Consider the following 15,037-nt stretch of genomic DNA (forward strand, 5'->3'; position numbering starts at 1 on the left):
AGTCCAAAATGTTTATTACAGAAGCTTTCCACGTTATTAAAAACAAAATTATCTACTAATGAGTGTATCTTACAAGTGATATTACACACTAATCCTTGTGTTAAAGCACTGGAATAAAAGTGACTATACAAAGACACTATTTTTTTCTCCTGGGACAACCTGAAGATGATTCTTCCACTTCATACCCACACACACGCGTGCGTGCACATACACATACACAAAGAGCAGGCTTCTGGGTTCAAAGCTAACTGTCTACCTAAATTACTAGTGCTACATCTAAATGTCCATGCAATTATGTTTATTTAGAAGCTAAAATCATGGCTTGGATTAAGGAAAGAAACCTTTTAGAGCTTCTCGGGAGTTCAGCCTACAAGTGAGTTGTTAGTTGCTCTGTTTTCCATTCTGTTTTTGCTACAAATCAGTTAAAAGGAAAGAGGACCTGAGAGGCAAAGAGGAAGACAGTTGTGATAATAGGAAATTGGTCTAAATTAAAATGATACTAAGTCACAGCACAACTTGGCCTCTTAGCCACCAACTTTTGACATTCTAATTAGGGTAAATGGTTATGCAAATCTAGTCTGTCACTCCTGTCCCCCCTAGCCAGAGTGCCTGTGATTGTTTAAGTGAGGACTGTTGATGGCATAATTAAAGCTCTCCTAAAAATTAATTGGGAATTGAAGGACAACCTCCAAAGATGCCCTAATTTGTGATCAGCCCGGCACAGCTGTCCTTTTGTCCTGCCCGCCACCAGGACGCCTCGAGTTTCCCCATCAAGTATAATAGAATGTGACACTCGAGGTGTTCTCAAGCCTTGGTCCACAAGATGGAGTGGAAGACAGACCAACAGGAATCTGCAGCACCCAGGGTCACCTCCTGGATAGGTTCAACTGGGGAAACAGGGTTTCAGGTGAATCCAAGCCCAGAACATAAAACACTTGGGGTTGGGGGTGTATATGAAACAAAATTGGTCATGAGTTGATAAACATCAAAGCTGCATAATGAATATAGAGTGGAAGGGACTGGGAGGAGTAATTATGGTATTTCTTTGCTTTTGTGCACTTTTTAAATTTTCCATAATACAAAAAATTTAATGCATACACTACTTTTAAATTACTTAAACAAGGAGGCTACAAGACTGAGGTGGTTCTAATGCCTTAGCCCCTGTATAAGCAAATCAATACCTAAGCCTGTAAATGCCTCAAGGTTAAGAAACCAAAACCTAAGGACAACCAGTCATAAACAGCCAACTAGGCTTTCACAAATAAGGCAGCTCCTTAAGCTATAGCCAATCAAATAATTTACTTGCTCTGCTTCCAAGTCTTTTCTATAAACGTTTGGCCCATAGCTCCTGATGGTGGAGCATTTCTAACCACTTTCTGGTTTAGCACTGCCAGACTGGAATTGATTTTTGCTCAAACTCATGAAATTTTTAGTATGCCTCAGTTTATCTTTTAAATATCATGTGTAAATGCCATCATGAGGAGGAAGTTCTTGGTAGCCAAAATCAACTTCTGGTTTTACTTTTTTTTTTTTTTTAAAGATTTTATTTATTTATTTGACAGAGATCACAAGTAGGCAGACAAGCAGGCAGAGAGAAAGGAGGAAGCAGGCTCTCCGCAATCCCAGGACCCCAGGATCATGACCTGAGCCGAAGGCAGAGGCTTTAACCCTCTGAGCCACCCAGGCACTCCATGGTTTTACTCTTAAAGGAGAAGAGTCAAAGTAACGAATCCTAAAAATGGGTATGCTATTCTAGTACTTTTTTTTTTTCAAGATTTTACTTATTTATTAAGAGACAGAGAGGGAGAATGTGGGGAGGAGCAGAGAAGGAGAGAAAGAGAATCTCAGGCAGACTCAGGGCTCAATCTCATGACCCTGAGGTCATGACATGAGCTGCCACCCAGGTGCCCCTGTTCTGGTATTTTTTATCAAATCCAACACATCCCCACATCCAGCCCTGACTCTTCCTAGCTTTGCCCTAGCTGGGAATGAAGAGCAAAGACTGAGGAAAGACTAGGAGAGAAATGGGGCCAGATGAGAGATGGACAAGGGGAAGCTGGCTGAGTGGGTGTCAAGAGTGAGATCCCCAGGGGAGCCTGGGTGGCACAGTAGGTTAGGTGTCTGACTCTTGATTTTGGCTCAGGTCATAGTCTCAGGGTCATGAGATTGAGCTCCACTTCAGTCTCCATGCCCTGCGTAAGATCCTCTCCCTTTAAAAAAGAAAGAAAAGGGGCACCTGGGTGGTTCAGTGGGTTAAGCCTCTGCCTTCAGCTCAGGTCATAGTCCCACCGTCCTGGGATGGAGCCCAGCATCAGGCTTTCTGCTCAGCAGGGAGCCTGCTTCCTCCCTCTCTCTCTGCCTGCCTCTCTGCCTACTTGTGATCTCTGTCTGTCAAATAAATGAATAAAATCTTTAAAAAAAATAATAAATCCTCCCCCCCTCCAAAAAAAGAAAGAAAAAAGGGAGGGGCGCCTGGGTGGCTCAGTCATTAAGCGTCTGCCTTCAGCTAAGGTCATGATCCCAGCGTCCTGGGATCCAGCCCCATATCGGGCTCCCTGCTTGGCGGGAAGCCCGCTGCTTTTTCTCCCGCTCCTCCTGCTTGTGTTCCCTCTCTTGCTGTCTCTCTCTCTCTCTCAAATCTTTTTAAAAAGGGGTGGGGGGAAGTGAGATCCCCAGATAATCTACCCAAAGGAGAATTGAGAGTTGATTATGAATTAATTCTGTGTCATTAAAAACAACAACAACAACAACAACAACAAAAACACAACACACACAATCCCATTTGACTTAAAAAAAAAAACTTGGAGTGCCTGGCTGGCTCAGTAGTTGAGCATCTGACTCTTGGTTTTGGCTCAGGTCATGATCTCAGGGTTGTGAGATTGAGCCACAAAGGGCTCTGCACTTACCAAGAGTCTTCTTGGGATTCTCTCTGTCCCTTTTCCTCTGTTTCTCCTCCCCCCAAATACATGAATATATCTTTAAAAAAAGAAAAGAAAGAAAAGGAAAATAAGGAAATTTTAAAAATAAAAAGTGCCTCATAGTCAAGGGCAAATTCTCTCATGATTAACAAGCCTGCCTTGGCTTCCATGACTTAAGATGCAACGGGAAAAGCAGTTGGTAGCTTCAGTCCTAACAGTGGAGGTTTCTGAAAGACAAGAGCCCCTTGGCTACAGGAATTGTAGTGCAGGATAGCTGCAGGCTTTGGAGATTCTCCATTTACCCCCCATACAAAATGATGCTCTTTTCTTTATCTTTTAAAAATATCCACGTCTGGGGTGACAGTAATTAATGAGCTAGTAAAAAATTGTCCCAGCCAGTGTTTCCTAGCTTTGTTAGGAAAACTGGAGAGAACCAGCTTTGTTAGGAAAACTGGAGAGAACCAGTGTGGGCTAATTAATTGGTCTTCAGGTAGTAACTAAATCAAAGGTGTCTTGGGTACTCCGGGAAGCCAGAGTCTCCTCTTGCCTGAAAATCAATCAGGGAAAGATTGATGAAGGGCTGCTAAGGTCAGGCTTAGAAACACAAAACCATCTGCCAACTCTCTAGGGCTGGTACCTGCAGTCGAGCAATTTTAGAAGAACAGGTGTTCACATTTAACTTACCTCTTCTTTTCTTTTATGCTGAAATCATGATTTTAGCTAGAAAGAGCCTCCAGTTGGTTAGTGAAATTCACAAACTGTCTATTGTAACTTAAAATAACCTGGCCCAGAGGTATTGTGATAACCTCAACTGCCTCTTGCACAAAGTCATAAACCACTCAACTCTGACAGTAGCTGCTCTGGCCTCTCTAAAAGCATTTGAGAGTATCAAGAAACAGTGATTCAAGGTATTACCTTAAAAGGGCTGCTATAGCCACTCTGGAAAACAGTATAGAGGTTCCTCAGAAAGTTGAAAATAGAGCTACCCTATGACCCAGCAATTGCACTACTGGATATTTATTCCAGATACAACTGTAGTGATCCAAAGGGGCACGTGCACCCCAATATTTATAGCAGTAATGTCCACAATAGCCAAATGATGGAAAGAGCCCAGATGTCTATCAGCAGATGAATGGATTAAGAAGATGTGGCATATATATACAATGAAATATTATGCAGCCATCAAAAAACCAAAATCTTGCCATTTGCAATGACATGGATAGAACTAGAGGGTATTATACTAAGCGAAATAAGTCAATCAGAGAAAGACAATTATCATATGATCTCACTGATACAAGGAATTTGAGAAACAAGACAGAGGATCATAAAGGAAGGGAAGGAAAATTCAAACAAGATGAAACCAGAGAGGAAGATGAACCATAAGAGACTCTTAATCTCAGGAAACAAGCTGAGGGTTGCTGGAGTGGAAGGGGGTGGGAGGGATGAGATGGCTGGGTGATGGACTTTGGGGAGTGCTATGGTGAGTGCTGGGAATTGTGTAAGACTATGAATCACAGACCTGTACCCCTGAAACAAAAAATACATTATATGTTAATTTTTTTAAAGGGCTGCTATAGACTGAATATTTGTGTCTCCCCAAAATTTATATGTTGAAACTTAATCTCAAATATGATAGTATTTGGAGATGAGGACTTTGGGAGATAATTAAATCATGAGGACAGAGCCCTCATGAATGAGATTAGTGCCTTTATAAAAGAGACTATAAAGATCTCCCTTGCTCCTCCCACCATGTGAGGACACAGTGAGAAGAACGCCATCCATGAACCAGGAAGCAGGCTCTTAGCAGACATCAAATCTACCTTCATCTTGGACTCCAGAACTATGAGAAATAATTGTTTGCTGTTTGTAAGCCTCCTAGTCTATGGCATTTTGTTGCAGCAGTCCAAACAAACGAAGACAAAGAGCTAAGCCAAGGAACACTGCTTTGCTCTGTAAGTGTGGTACAAATTCAGTGGCCCATCCACTTTGCAAAGTATGCTTCTGAGCCCCAATGTCTTTAAAAGCTGACACTTTAATGTTTCTTTCTGGTTCATGGAAAGTCTCTTCTGGTTCAGTAGGCTAAGAACATTTTTGAAAGTTTTTGATAATGATCTATAAGCACATCCATTATGTTAGTTGATGACAGTCCAGTGACTGGAGTTGCCCTTCCTCTATATATAAAAAAAAATTTTTAAGACTCAGGATTTACACCAAACTTCATTCTTTTTTTTTTTTTTTTAAGATTTTTTTATTTACTTGACAGAGGTCACAAGTAGGCAGAGGAAGGCAGAGAGAGAGAGGAGGAAGCAGGCTCCCCATTGAGCAGAGAGCCTGATGCGGGGCTCGATCCCAGGACCCTGGGACTATGACTTGAGCTGAAGGCAGAGGCTTAACCCACTGAGCACCCAGGTGCCCCCCAAATTTCATTCTTTTAAATGAAGGTATTCCTTGTTCCTGCTAACCATTAATGTCCCAATTTCTCCAAGAATATGGGAAATTTTCCAAAACACCCATGTGGTAGATTGTATTTTTCCAAGGATGTCTGTAGTCTCATAGGCTTTTATTATAATGTGACATTAATAATCCTCCATCAAGGTGTGGGATTTGTGTTCCTGCCCTAGGAGCAAAAGTAAAACTATGTGACTAATAGGTCATAAAAGGGAATTCAAGTTCCACTTGACTCTCTTGAGGCCTTGGGGACCAAGCTGGCATGGAGGAAGTCCAGCTATCCCTGAGGAGGGGAAGGGTAAGCTAGTAAGGATCAGAGGTGGAAGGAAAATTTATTATTCAGAACTCCTACAGATCAATAAACAAAATGCCCAATAGAAAAATGAACAATGAATTTGAAAAGATGTTTCACAATAAAGGAATTAGAAATTGCCAATAAACTAAAATATGTTCAACTTCACTAATAAACTAGACATGGAAATTAAAACTTCAATGAGATATATGTAGCCCACCTACCAACCAGACTGGCAAAAAATGTTAAAAATCTGACCATAATAGGGGTTGGTGAGGATGTGGCACAATGGGAACTGTTGTATGGGAGAGAGGATTGTCTGTAAGTTGGTACAACTGCTTTGAAAGCCAGTTAGTAGGTATCTACAAAAGCTGAAGATAGGCAGAGCCCTTGACCCAGCAAGCCTGCCACTGGGTACATACCATAGAGAAAATTTTGCATGTGTACATTGTAACACATAAAGAAGAATTCATAGCAGCATTTTTGACAAAAACTAAAGCAAGGAACAACTAAATACGTAGGTTGTGATCTGTTCTTTCAATGGCATGCTATACAGCAAGACAAATGAACAAATTTTGGCGGCACACAAAAATGTAGATGATTCTCACAAACATATTATGGAGCAAAGAAGATACAAAAGAACACATACAGAATGATTTCGTTTGTGTAAAGCCTGAAAATAAACCATTTTTGAATAATACAGAAATACAGGTGGGAAGCCTGGGTGGCTTCGTCAGTTAAGCATCTGCCTTCAGTTCAGGTCATGATTCTGGGGGCCTGGGACTGAGTCTCACATCGGGCTCCCCTTCATCCTCTGCCTGCTGCTACTCCAGCTCCTTCTCCCCCACCCCCAAATAAATAAACAAAATCTTTTAAAAAATTGTCTGATGAAAATCACTCAGATAAAATACTGGGGAAAATATTTCCATACCTGTGACAGGTAAAATCGTAATATATGAAGTGTTTTTACAAACTGATAACAAAATGCAATTGAAAATAGGCAAAATATATTAATAGAGAGTTCAGAGAAGAGAAGGTACAAATGGCAAGTATATATCAAAAGAAGCTTAACTTCCCTAATCAGGTAAATGCAAATTAAGTAACAATGAGCTATCACTTACCAGATTAGCAAAATTCTGCCCATGGGCTTGTGGTAAAAAGGATGCAGTGTTGGTGGCAATGTGAACAGCTGCGTTTTTTTGGAAATCTACCTGACAATATCTACTAAAATGAAAAATACATACATTCCTCAAACCGGAATTGCCTCTCTCATCCTACCCTCAAGAAATAAAAGTACCAGAACATTAAAAAATAAAATAAATTTTCTCTCTGTAGTACAGCTTGTAATGGTAAAAATCTGGAAATAAAGTAAAAGTCTTCAATAGGAGATTGAGAGGACTGATCAAATAAATTGTGGAACAGTTAGTATGTGGAAAAATGTTCAACCATTAGAAAGAATAGGCTGGAGAATGAGCTAAAGGATCTAAAGCGGTTGACTGTTGCATGAAAAAAGATGTAGAGAGGTATAGACACTATTATTTTGAGACAAACATACAAAACCAAAATTATATGTCTCCATATGTATAAGCTGATGGATTATATCATCATGGAGAAAAGCATGGAAGAATATACCAGGTTATCAATAACAATTTCCTGTGGTGGGGAATGGGGAAGAAGTACTAGTTGGGAAAGGAAGGAGTGACAGTTGGAGAGAAAAGGAAGAAGACTCAGCGGAGGGCGCTGGCCGCACTGACTCCATCTTTGGCCCTCCATTTTGGGCTCCCTCTGGTGCACAGATGGCACCACTTTAGCTAACTAGTAGAGATCCCCTCTGGGTCACAGATGGCGCCACTTTAGATAACTACCCTGTGACCTTACCACCAAGCCTCTCACTCCATAAAAGCTGGGGATTGAGGTCCAGATAGCAACAGAGAATAGCTTCAGAGTACCCTCAGTCATCCATCTGCCCCCTCTATGCCTTGTCACTAAGTTATCCTGAACAAAACTCTGTGTCAATGGTAAGGAGTGGCTTCCTTCATTTTTCAGTATTAAAATGACTTCTCAGTCTGGAGGATCTATTATTGACCTTCCTCCACCTAACAACTCCGTATTTATCAGTACATGAGAACAAAACTAAGCACTCAGCACTCAGTAAAAGCCCTGAGGTAAGAAAGAGGTAAATTTATACAAGGGGGTGACTATACCTAATGTAGGGCACACAGATACTGATGGGAACCAGGGTTCAGAATCCAAGCAAGGGAAGGAGAGTATCCATGTAATAACAGTGGTAACCTGAAATGGGAATCAGAGTCCAAGCAGGGAGAACAGAACTTCCCTGCAGGGTCCGGGGTGGAGAGATAGGAATGGTTACAAACAGGGGCACAGTGGCTCAGTGGGTTAAGCCACTGCCTTCGGCTCAGGTCATGATCTCAGGGTCCTAAGATCGAGTCCCGCATCGGGCTCTCTGCTTGGCGGGGAGCCTGCTTCCTCCTCTCTCTCTCTCTGCCTACCTCTATGCCTACTTGTGATCTCCGTCAAATAAATAAATAAAATCTTTAAAAAAAAAAACAAAAACAGGGGCACTGATTGAATAAGTAAACATAATGAGGATAATGAAGGCAACTTTTCAGCTGGTGAAGGGAGTTATAAATACAGAAAGGACTGGTGATGTTGGACTAGAATTGGAGGTATTCATTTGACTGCATGATTTTCAAAATATATAGATACAGAAATAAATATGTGTGTATAAGCATATATTCCTTAATCATTTCACAATATGTGTAAATCAAATCATCAAGCTATACACTTAAAATTTATACAGTGATTTATGTAAACTATTTCTCAATAAAACTGGGGGGAAAAACATTTATTCCCTAACTCTGTCTACTGAGAGAGGCTAGAACAGCAATACCCATTAGGCCTAACAACTAGATCCTGGCTTCTAAATGTAATTTTGCACTAGAAGAAACCAGGGCTCCTTGGAGAAATGGCTGATTCCAAATCTGGGGCATAGAAAGTACAAAATGAACTGAAATATCTTATTGTGCCAAAAAGCAAGGAAATGCTCAAAGAGTGATATGGACAAAAGCCAGCTTGAGTGGACTCTCTCCCAAATTCCAGACTTGGGATGTTTGAGCAACAACACAAATACCAACAGTAATAAATTATAGTCCATTATATAATGTAGAAAAACATGAATCCATAGAAATATTTTAAAAATGAATGAATTAGTTGAAAGTTTTGTTGAGAAACAGGGTATTTAAATGGTTTTAAAGTATTACCTCATAAAATTCTTTATTAATCACAAAGGGGAAAAGAGTAACTATACAGTGAAGTAATCTGGCAGACATCACCTTAATCAAATAATCAGAGTTAAGGTCATCACTCCCAGGGCTGATCGAAATCATGTGCCACCCAAAAGGATTGCTGTAAGGACACAGTGTCCCCTCTGCAATATTGTTGCTGTAGATGCCCATCCTGAATCTAACCACAAAAAGGCCTCATGCAAACCCAAACTGAGGGACATTCCACATAAAAACTAGTCTATACTCCTAAAAGTGTAAATGTCATGAACGTCACGGAAAGACTAAGCAATATTCAGACTGAAAACTGAAAAGACTTGAAAAATTGATGGAACGTGTGATTTAGGACTGGATCCTTTTTGCTATAAAGGGCATATGCCCTAAAAAATGCAGTCCTTTTTTGTTATAAAGGGTTGTTGTTGAAATGTGAATCAGGTCTGAGGATAAATGAGTAGTAAGGTATGCAAGTTAGCTTCCAGATCTTGACGATTTTATTGTATGTATTTAAGAAAATGTCCTTTTGGGGGCACCTGGGTGACTCAGTCGGTTAAATGTCTGACTTCCACTCAGGTCAAGATCTCAGAGTTCTAGGATCAAGCCCCACATGGGGCTTGGAGTCTGCTTATCTCTCACCCTTTGCCCCTCCCCCCTCCTCATGCTTTCTCTGTCTCTCTGTCTCTCTCAAATAAATAAAATCTTTTTTAAAAAAGAGAAAAAAATGTGCTTGTTCTCAGGAAATACATACTAAAGTATTTGGGATAATGGAGTATCAGATTAGCAAATTAATTCTTGAATAGTTCAGGGGAACATTTCTGCTGTACTACAAATATTTCTGTAAGTTTATTTTGACAGGAAAAAAAGGGTAATGCCAAAGAGAGAAAAATAAATAAACACAGGCTTCTAATTTAGTTCAATTCCAAACTCCAAATTAGAATAAATTTATTTTTTAAAAGATTTTATTTATGTACTTGACAGAGATCACAAGTAGACAGAGGCAGGCAGAGAGAGAGGGGAAAGCAGGCTCTCTGCTGAGCAGAGAGCCCGACTCCAGTTGACCCCAGGTCCCTGAGATCATGACCTGAGCCGAAGGCAGAGGCTCAACCCCCTGAGTCACCCAGGTGCCCCTAGAATAAATGTATTTAAAAAAAAATATTTTGTTGTAAGCGTCTACCTTCAGCTCAGGTCATGATCTCAGGGTCCTGGGATAGAGCCCCACATCAGGATCCATGCTCAGCGGGAAGCCTGCTTCTCCTTCTCCCACTCCCCCTGCTTGTGTTCCCTCTCTCGCTATGTTTCTCTCTGTCAAATAAATAAATAAAAATTCTTCAAAAAAATATTCTGTTGCAGTAACATAAATGTGATATAAAACTTGCCATTTACCCCAATTTTTCTTTTTTATTTTATTTTTAAGATTATATTTGTTTATTTTACAGACAAAGATCACAAGTAGGCCGAGGCAAGCAGAGAGGGAGGAGGAAGCAGGTTCCCTGCTGAGCAGAGAGCCCCATGCAGGGCTTGATCCCAGGATCCTGGGATCATGTCCTGAGCTGAGCCACCCACTGAGCCACCCAGGCGCTCCCATTTTTTCTTTTTTAAAGAATGTTTATTTTGCACACTTCCTTGGCACTTTCCCATTTAACCCTTTTTAATTGTGCAACTCAGTGGCATTGAATTCATTCACAATGTTGTGTAACTGTTAAGGACTGAATGTTTGTGTCCCTCCAAATTCATAAGTTGAAGTCCTAATCAGCGACATGATGGTATTTGGGGTGGGAGGTAATTAGCATCAGATTAGGTCTTGAGTCGGGGGCCCTCATGATGAGATTTATACCCTTACAAGAAGAGGAAAGATCTCTGTATCCCTGTGCAAGGATGGAAGAATGGCACGTCAAGCACCAGCAAGAAGGCAGCTGTCCACAAGCCAGGAAGAGAATTCTCATCAGGAACCAAATCTGCAACATCTTGATCTTGGAATTCCCAGCCTCCAGAATTGGAAGAAATAAACCTCTGTTCTTGAAGGTGTCCATTCTATGATATTTTGTTATAGCAGCCCCAGATGACTAAGACAGCAATCCTTTACTACTACGTATCCCCCTAACTCTTGCATTACCCTGAAACAAAAACTGTTACCGTTAAATGTTAACTCCATTCTCCCCTTCCCCTGGCTCCTGGTAACCTAACTTACTTTCTGTCACCTATAAATGAACCTATTCTAGATAATTCATATAAGTAGAGTGACACGATATCTGTCCTTTTGTGTCTGGCTGATTTCACTTAACATAATATTTTCAAGGCCCACCCCTGTTGTAGCCTGTATCAGAACTTCAGTCCTTTCCTATGGCTGAATGACATTGCATTTTCTCTATATGCCAGTTTGGTTTGTCTATTCACCTGCTGATGCACAATTGGGTTGTTTCTACTTTTTGGTTAGGGTCAACAATACTGCTATGAGCATTGCTGTACAGGTATGTGCTCAGTCACTGTTTTCAGTTCTTTTGGGTACTTGCCTAGGAATCAGATTACTGGATCATATGGGAAAGATACTTGTTTTAAAGGCGTAGTCCACAAGGATCAAGAGAATAGTGAGGAGTAACAACAGTACAATTTTCATAGCTAAAAATGAACAAGTGGTTTATCAGCATACATGAATTGAGGATCAGATTCTACACTGACGGTAGGGAAAGAAAAGAACCATGACTGGATCCTCGAATCAGCAGCACTAAGTACACCAGAAGTTTGAAGGTGGGAGTGCTATAAGTAAGATAAGAGGAGGGTGCTAAAAGACCAGGACTGGTTGAAAGATATTTAAGAAGTGATTATAGAGGGGCGCTTTGGTGGCTCCGTGGGTTAAGCGTCAGACTTGATTTTGGCTCAGGTCATGATCTCAAGGTCCTGAGACCCGACACGCAGTGGGTTCCTTGCGGGGTATGCGGCCTCCTTAAGATTCTCTCTCTCTCTGCCCCTTCCCACTCACAGGTGCACACACTCCCAATCTCTCTCTTTCTCTCTCTCTCTCTCTCTTTTTTTTTTTTTTTTTACTGAGAAGGGGAATGAAGAAATCTTCTGGTGTGATGGAAATATTTTATATCATGATCTAGATGGTAGATATACACTGTATAGATATATCAAAGTGCATGCAATAATAATAATAAAATAAGAGGGGCACCTGGGGAGCTCAGTTGGTTAAGCCCCTGTCTTCGGTTCAGGTCATGATCCCAGGGTCCTAGAATGGATTCCTACATTGGGCTCCCAGTTCACCAGGGAGACTGCTTCTCCCTCTCCTGTTCCCTCTGCTTGTGCTCTCCCTCTCTATATATCAAATAAGTAAATAAAATATTTTTTAAAATAATAAAATAATAAATAAATAATATGTATTATTATATATTATATATATATAATTATATAAATTATATATTATATATATTATTATATACATGTAATATGTATGTGCCCAATTTCACACACTGGGCAGTTCCTTCTCCCCATTCTTCAAAGACCTGGTGATTTTTTTCCTTTGGAGAATATAAAACAGAAGATCTCTGTACAGATGAGGGAGGATGCCATGCCAAAAACTGGGGAATTAAGTAAACCTATGCGTGCCAAATGTTGGTTCACCCCAATCCAGGTTCTTTTCCTATGTTCCTATGAACTGAAAACTTATCTTTATGTCTCTTTAGCCAGAGTTGTATCACATGCTCAATCCTAATCTAATGAACAGACTAGGGAATGTGCAGGAAGCTGAGGGAGGAGAGGAGGGGGGCGCCCAAGAAATCAGGACAAGCTGATGGTGTCCTCATCATCCTCATTATTATCCTACCATACAGACCTGGCTGTATTACCTACTGGACCAAAATTATACAAGTATTCCTGCAGCCATTACTCCAAGCACCTTCTCCCAGCTGTCGGAGTTCTATGTCAGCTCACGGAGCAGCCACTGCAGGGACCAGGGCTTCCAGCCACCTCCACAGCACCGCTGCCTTTGTTCAGGATCCAAATTCCTGGGAGATCTTTCCTGATTTGGCTTTGCCTGAGTAGCATGCCCACAGCCTGGCCACTTTGGCTTCCTCGGTGAAATGTGGACACTACCTCCTCGACCATTCATGATGACAGTTCCCCATCCAAGGAGAATGGCATTCAGATGCTGCATAACAACAGAAAGTCATGAAATGGTTTTAATCAATCTTGAGCTAAAATTTTAAAACCATTTCCCCTTTTTTAGCTATCCTTAAGTTTCCCTGATGACCCTTTAAGTGGACAGTCTCATTTCTTTCTCTGCTCCAATAACACAAGGCTGTGAATCTGCTTACTGTGATTTAATACACAGGGTGTTCCTGGTGTCTAAGATTTCAGAACCTCCCCTCACTCACCTGATGTTCTCTGGTACAGAGGACTGGTGTGTTAGTTTGATTCTCTCTGCTTTAAGTCGCATCCCGTCAATCAGTGCTCTCTGTTTAGCAAAGACTCAGTATAGCAGTTTGCATGTGTGTAAAACAGGAAAGAGGATTGAAAAGTCTTCCCCTTTAACAGAATCTCACTAGAGTGCTATATGCTTTCTGATATGGGGATCAATTCCTGCTGGAAAAGATTACAATATTTATTTGCAGGGAATGATTAACTTTGCCCAACCAACCCCCAGTATTGCATAAATATTGCATAAAACAAGGTTTGTTTTGGATCCCCTAAAACTTGGTGTTTCTTATTCTTGCAGGCCTCAGCAGCCCAACTTGTTTTGCATATGGTTGCATGTTTAATTAGTGGTCCTTCTGTAAGTGTCTGCAATTAGCACTGTGATGATTAATAAAATAACTCCTTTAAAGCTCCACTTAGCTAGCAGAACTGCACAATCAGGTATAATTAATTCATCATTAATAAATCATGGCTGATTAACTAATCTGTTTATTACCAACACATTACTGAACAGCTCCCACCTGAGCACAGCTAATTTTTCTATGCTGTACAGAACTGGAAGCTAATAAAACCACCACCACCATCACCATAACAGCTCCTCCAAAATTGCACTGAGTAGCAAGTATATTAGTCTGGTCAGGGAGATGTTAAAGCAGTTTGCAAGGGATGTGACAGGGCTGCATACACAGTTACTGCTTTGGAAGGAAGAAAACAGTGTCTACGTCTGGAAGGCCAGTGATTCTCAACCTTCAGGATGCTCCTGGAGGGCCTGTTAAAAACCAGATTTTTGGTTCCCACCTTCAGACCTGATTCAGTAGGTCTGGGAAGGAGGCTGAGAATATGCTTTTCTAACAAGCTCCCAGCTCCTGCTTGTCCAGGGACCCCACATGGAGAACCACAGTTCTACCCTTTCTCATACACAGGGTCTGACTCACAATGGCCACAATTCCCAAGTCCTTTCTATAGATTTTAATAGTTCAAAACAAAAACAACAGTAAGAACAGCTCTCCATATTATTTATCTGTCCTTGTTCTTACGCGCTATCTCTTCAAGTGGATTGACAATGTAAGAATTACTTTCTTCTATTTCTCTCTATTTTGTTCTATTTCTTTATTTTTCTCTCTGTCCCCCCCATAAATCCTAACAACTACTTTTTAGAGGGGAAACTTCTCGACAAAATCTGGACATGCTTTGCATATTCATCTCTGAATCTTTGCTCATGCCCTCATCTTTCTACGGCCTGTTCTTCAATACTCCCGCCTCTGCCATAGCACTTAGTGTCTGCGCCATATGTAGGTCTGAATCACAGACAGCACAAGGCCTCATTATCTTGTCATGAAAGTATGAGCCTGATCTCCCCAGTTATAGTCCCCAGAGAGGTCCGTAAACTCCCTTTCTAATCTCCTTTGCAGCTTGCCCCCCAGCTCTCCACTCCGCCAGCTTCTAGCACAGTGTCTTATACACAGGAGACAGTAAATTGCTTTTTACCAACCATGTCAGATTGCTGAACAGCAGATCTGACCCATAGGCTCCAAATTCAGATCCCAGTTGGGCCCCTAACTTGCAGAATACATAGGAGCTACAGCAAGGGGGATTTCTACCCTGAACTTGGAAAGAGACAAATAATATACCCTCTGAGAGTTAAGCCATCATATATATATATATATAAA

At 41.0% G+C, this 15,037-nt stretch overlaps 1 protein-coding gene across 1 annotated transcript in view; it reads right to left on the reverse strand.

Moving 5' to 3' along the window:
• The window catches only part of ATOH7 (atonal bHLH transcription factor 7), a 30,215-nt gene extending 15,846 nt beyond the window's left edge, over positions 1-14,369 (reverse strand). Inside the window, exons 1-2 of the mRNA XM_082715102.1 lie at positions 13,328-14,369; positions 12,850-13,101 (exon numbers count right to left, since the gene is read on the reverse strand). The gene's annotated coding sequence lies outside the window, so the exon portion shown is untranslated. The remainder of the gene's footprint in view (positions 1-12,849; positions 13,102-13,327) is intronic.
• Positions 14,370-15,037: the final 668 nt, after the last annotated feature.

The sequence above is a fragment of the Mustela nivalis genome (assembly GCF_964662115.1).
Source record: "Mustela nivalis genome assembly, chromosome: 2".
In the NCBI taxonomy this organism is placed as follows: Eukaryota; Metazoa; Chordata; class Mammalia; order Carnivora; family Mustelidae; genus Mustela; species Mustela nivalis.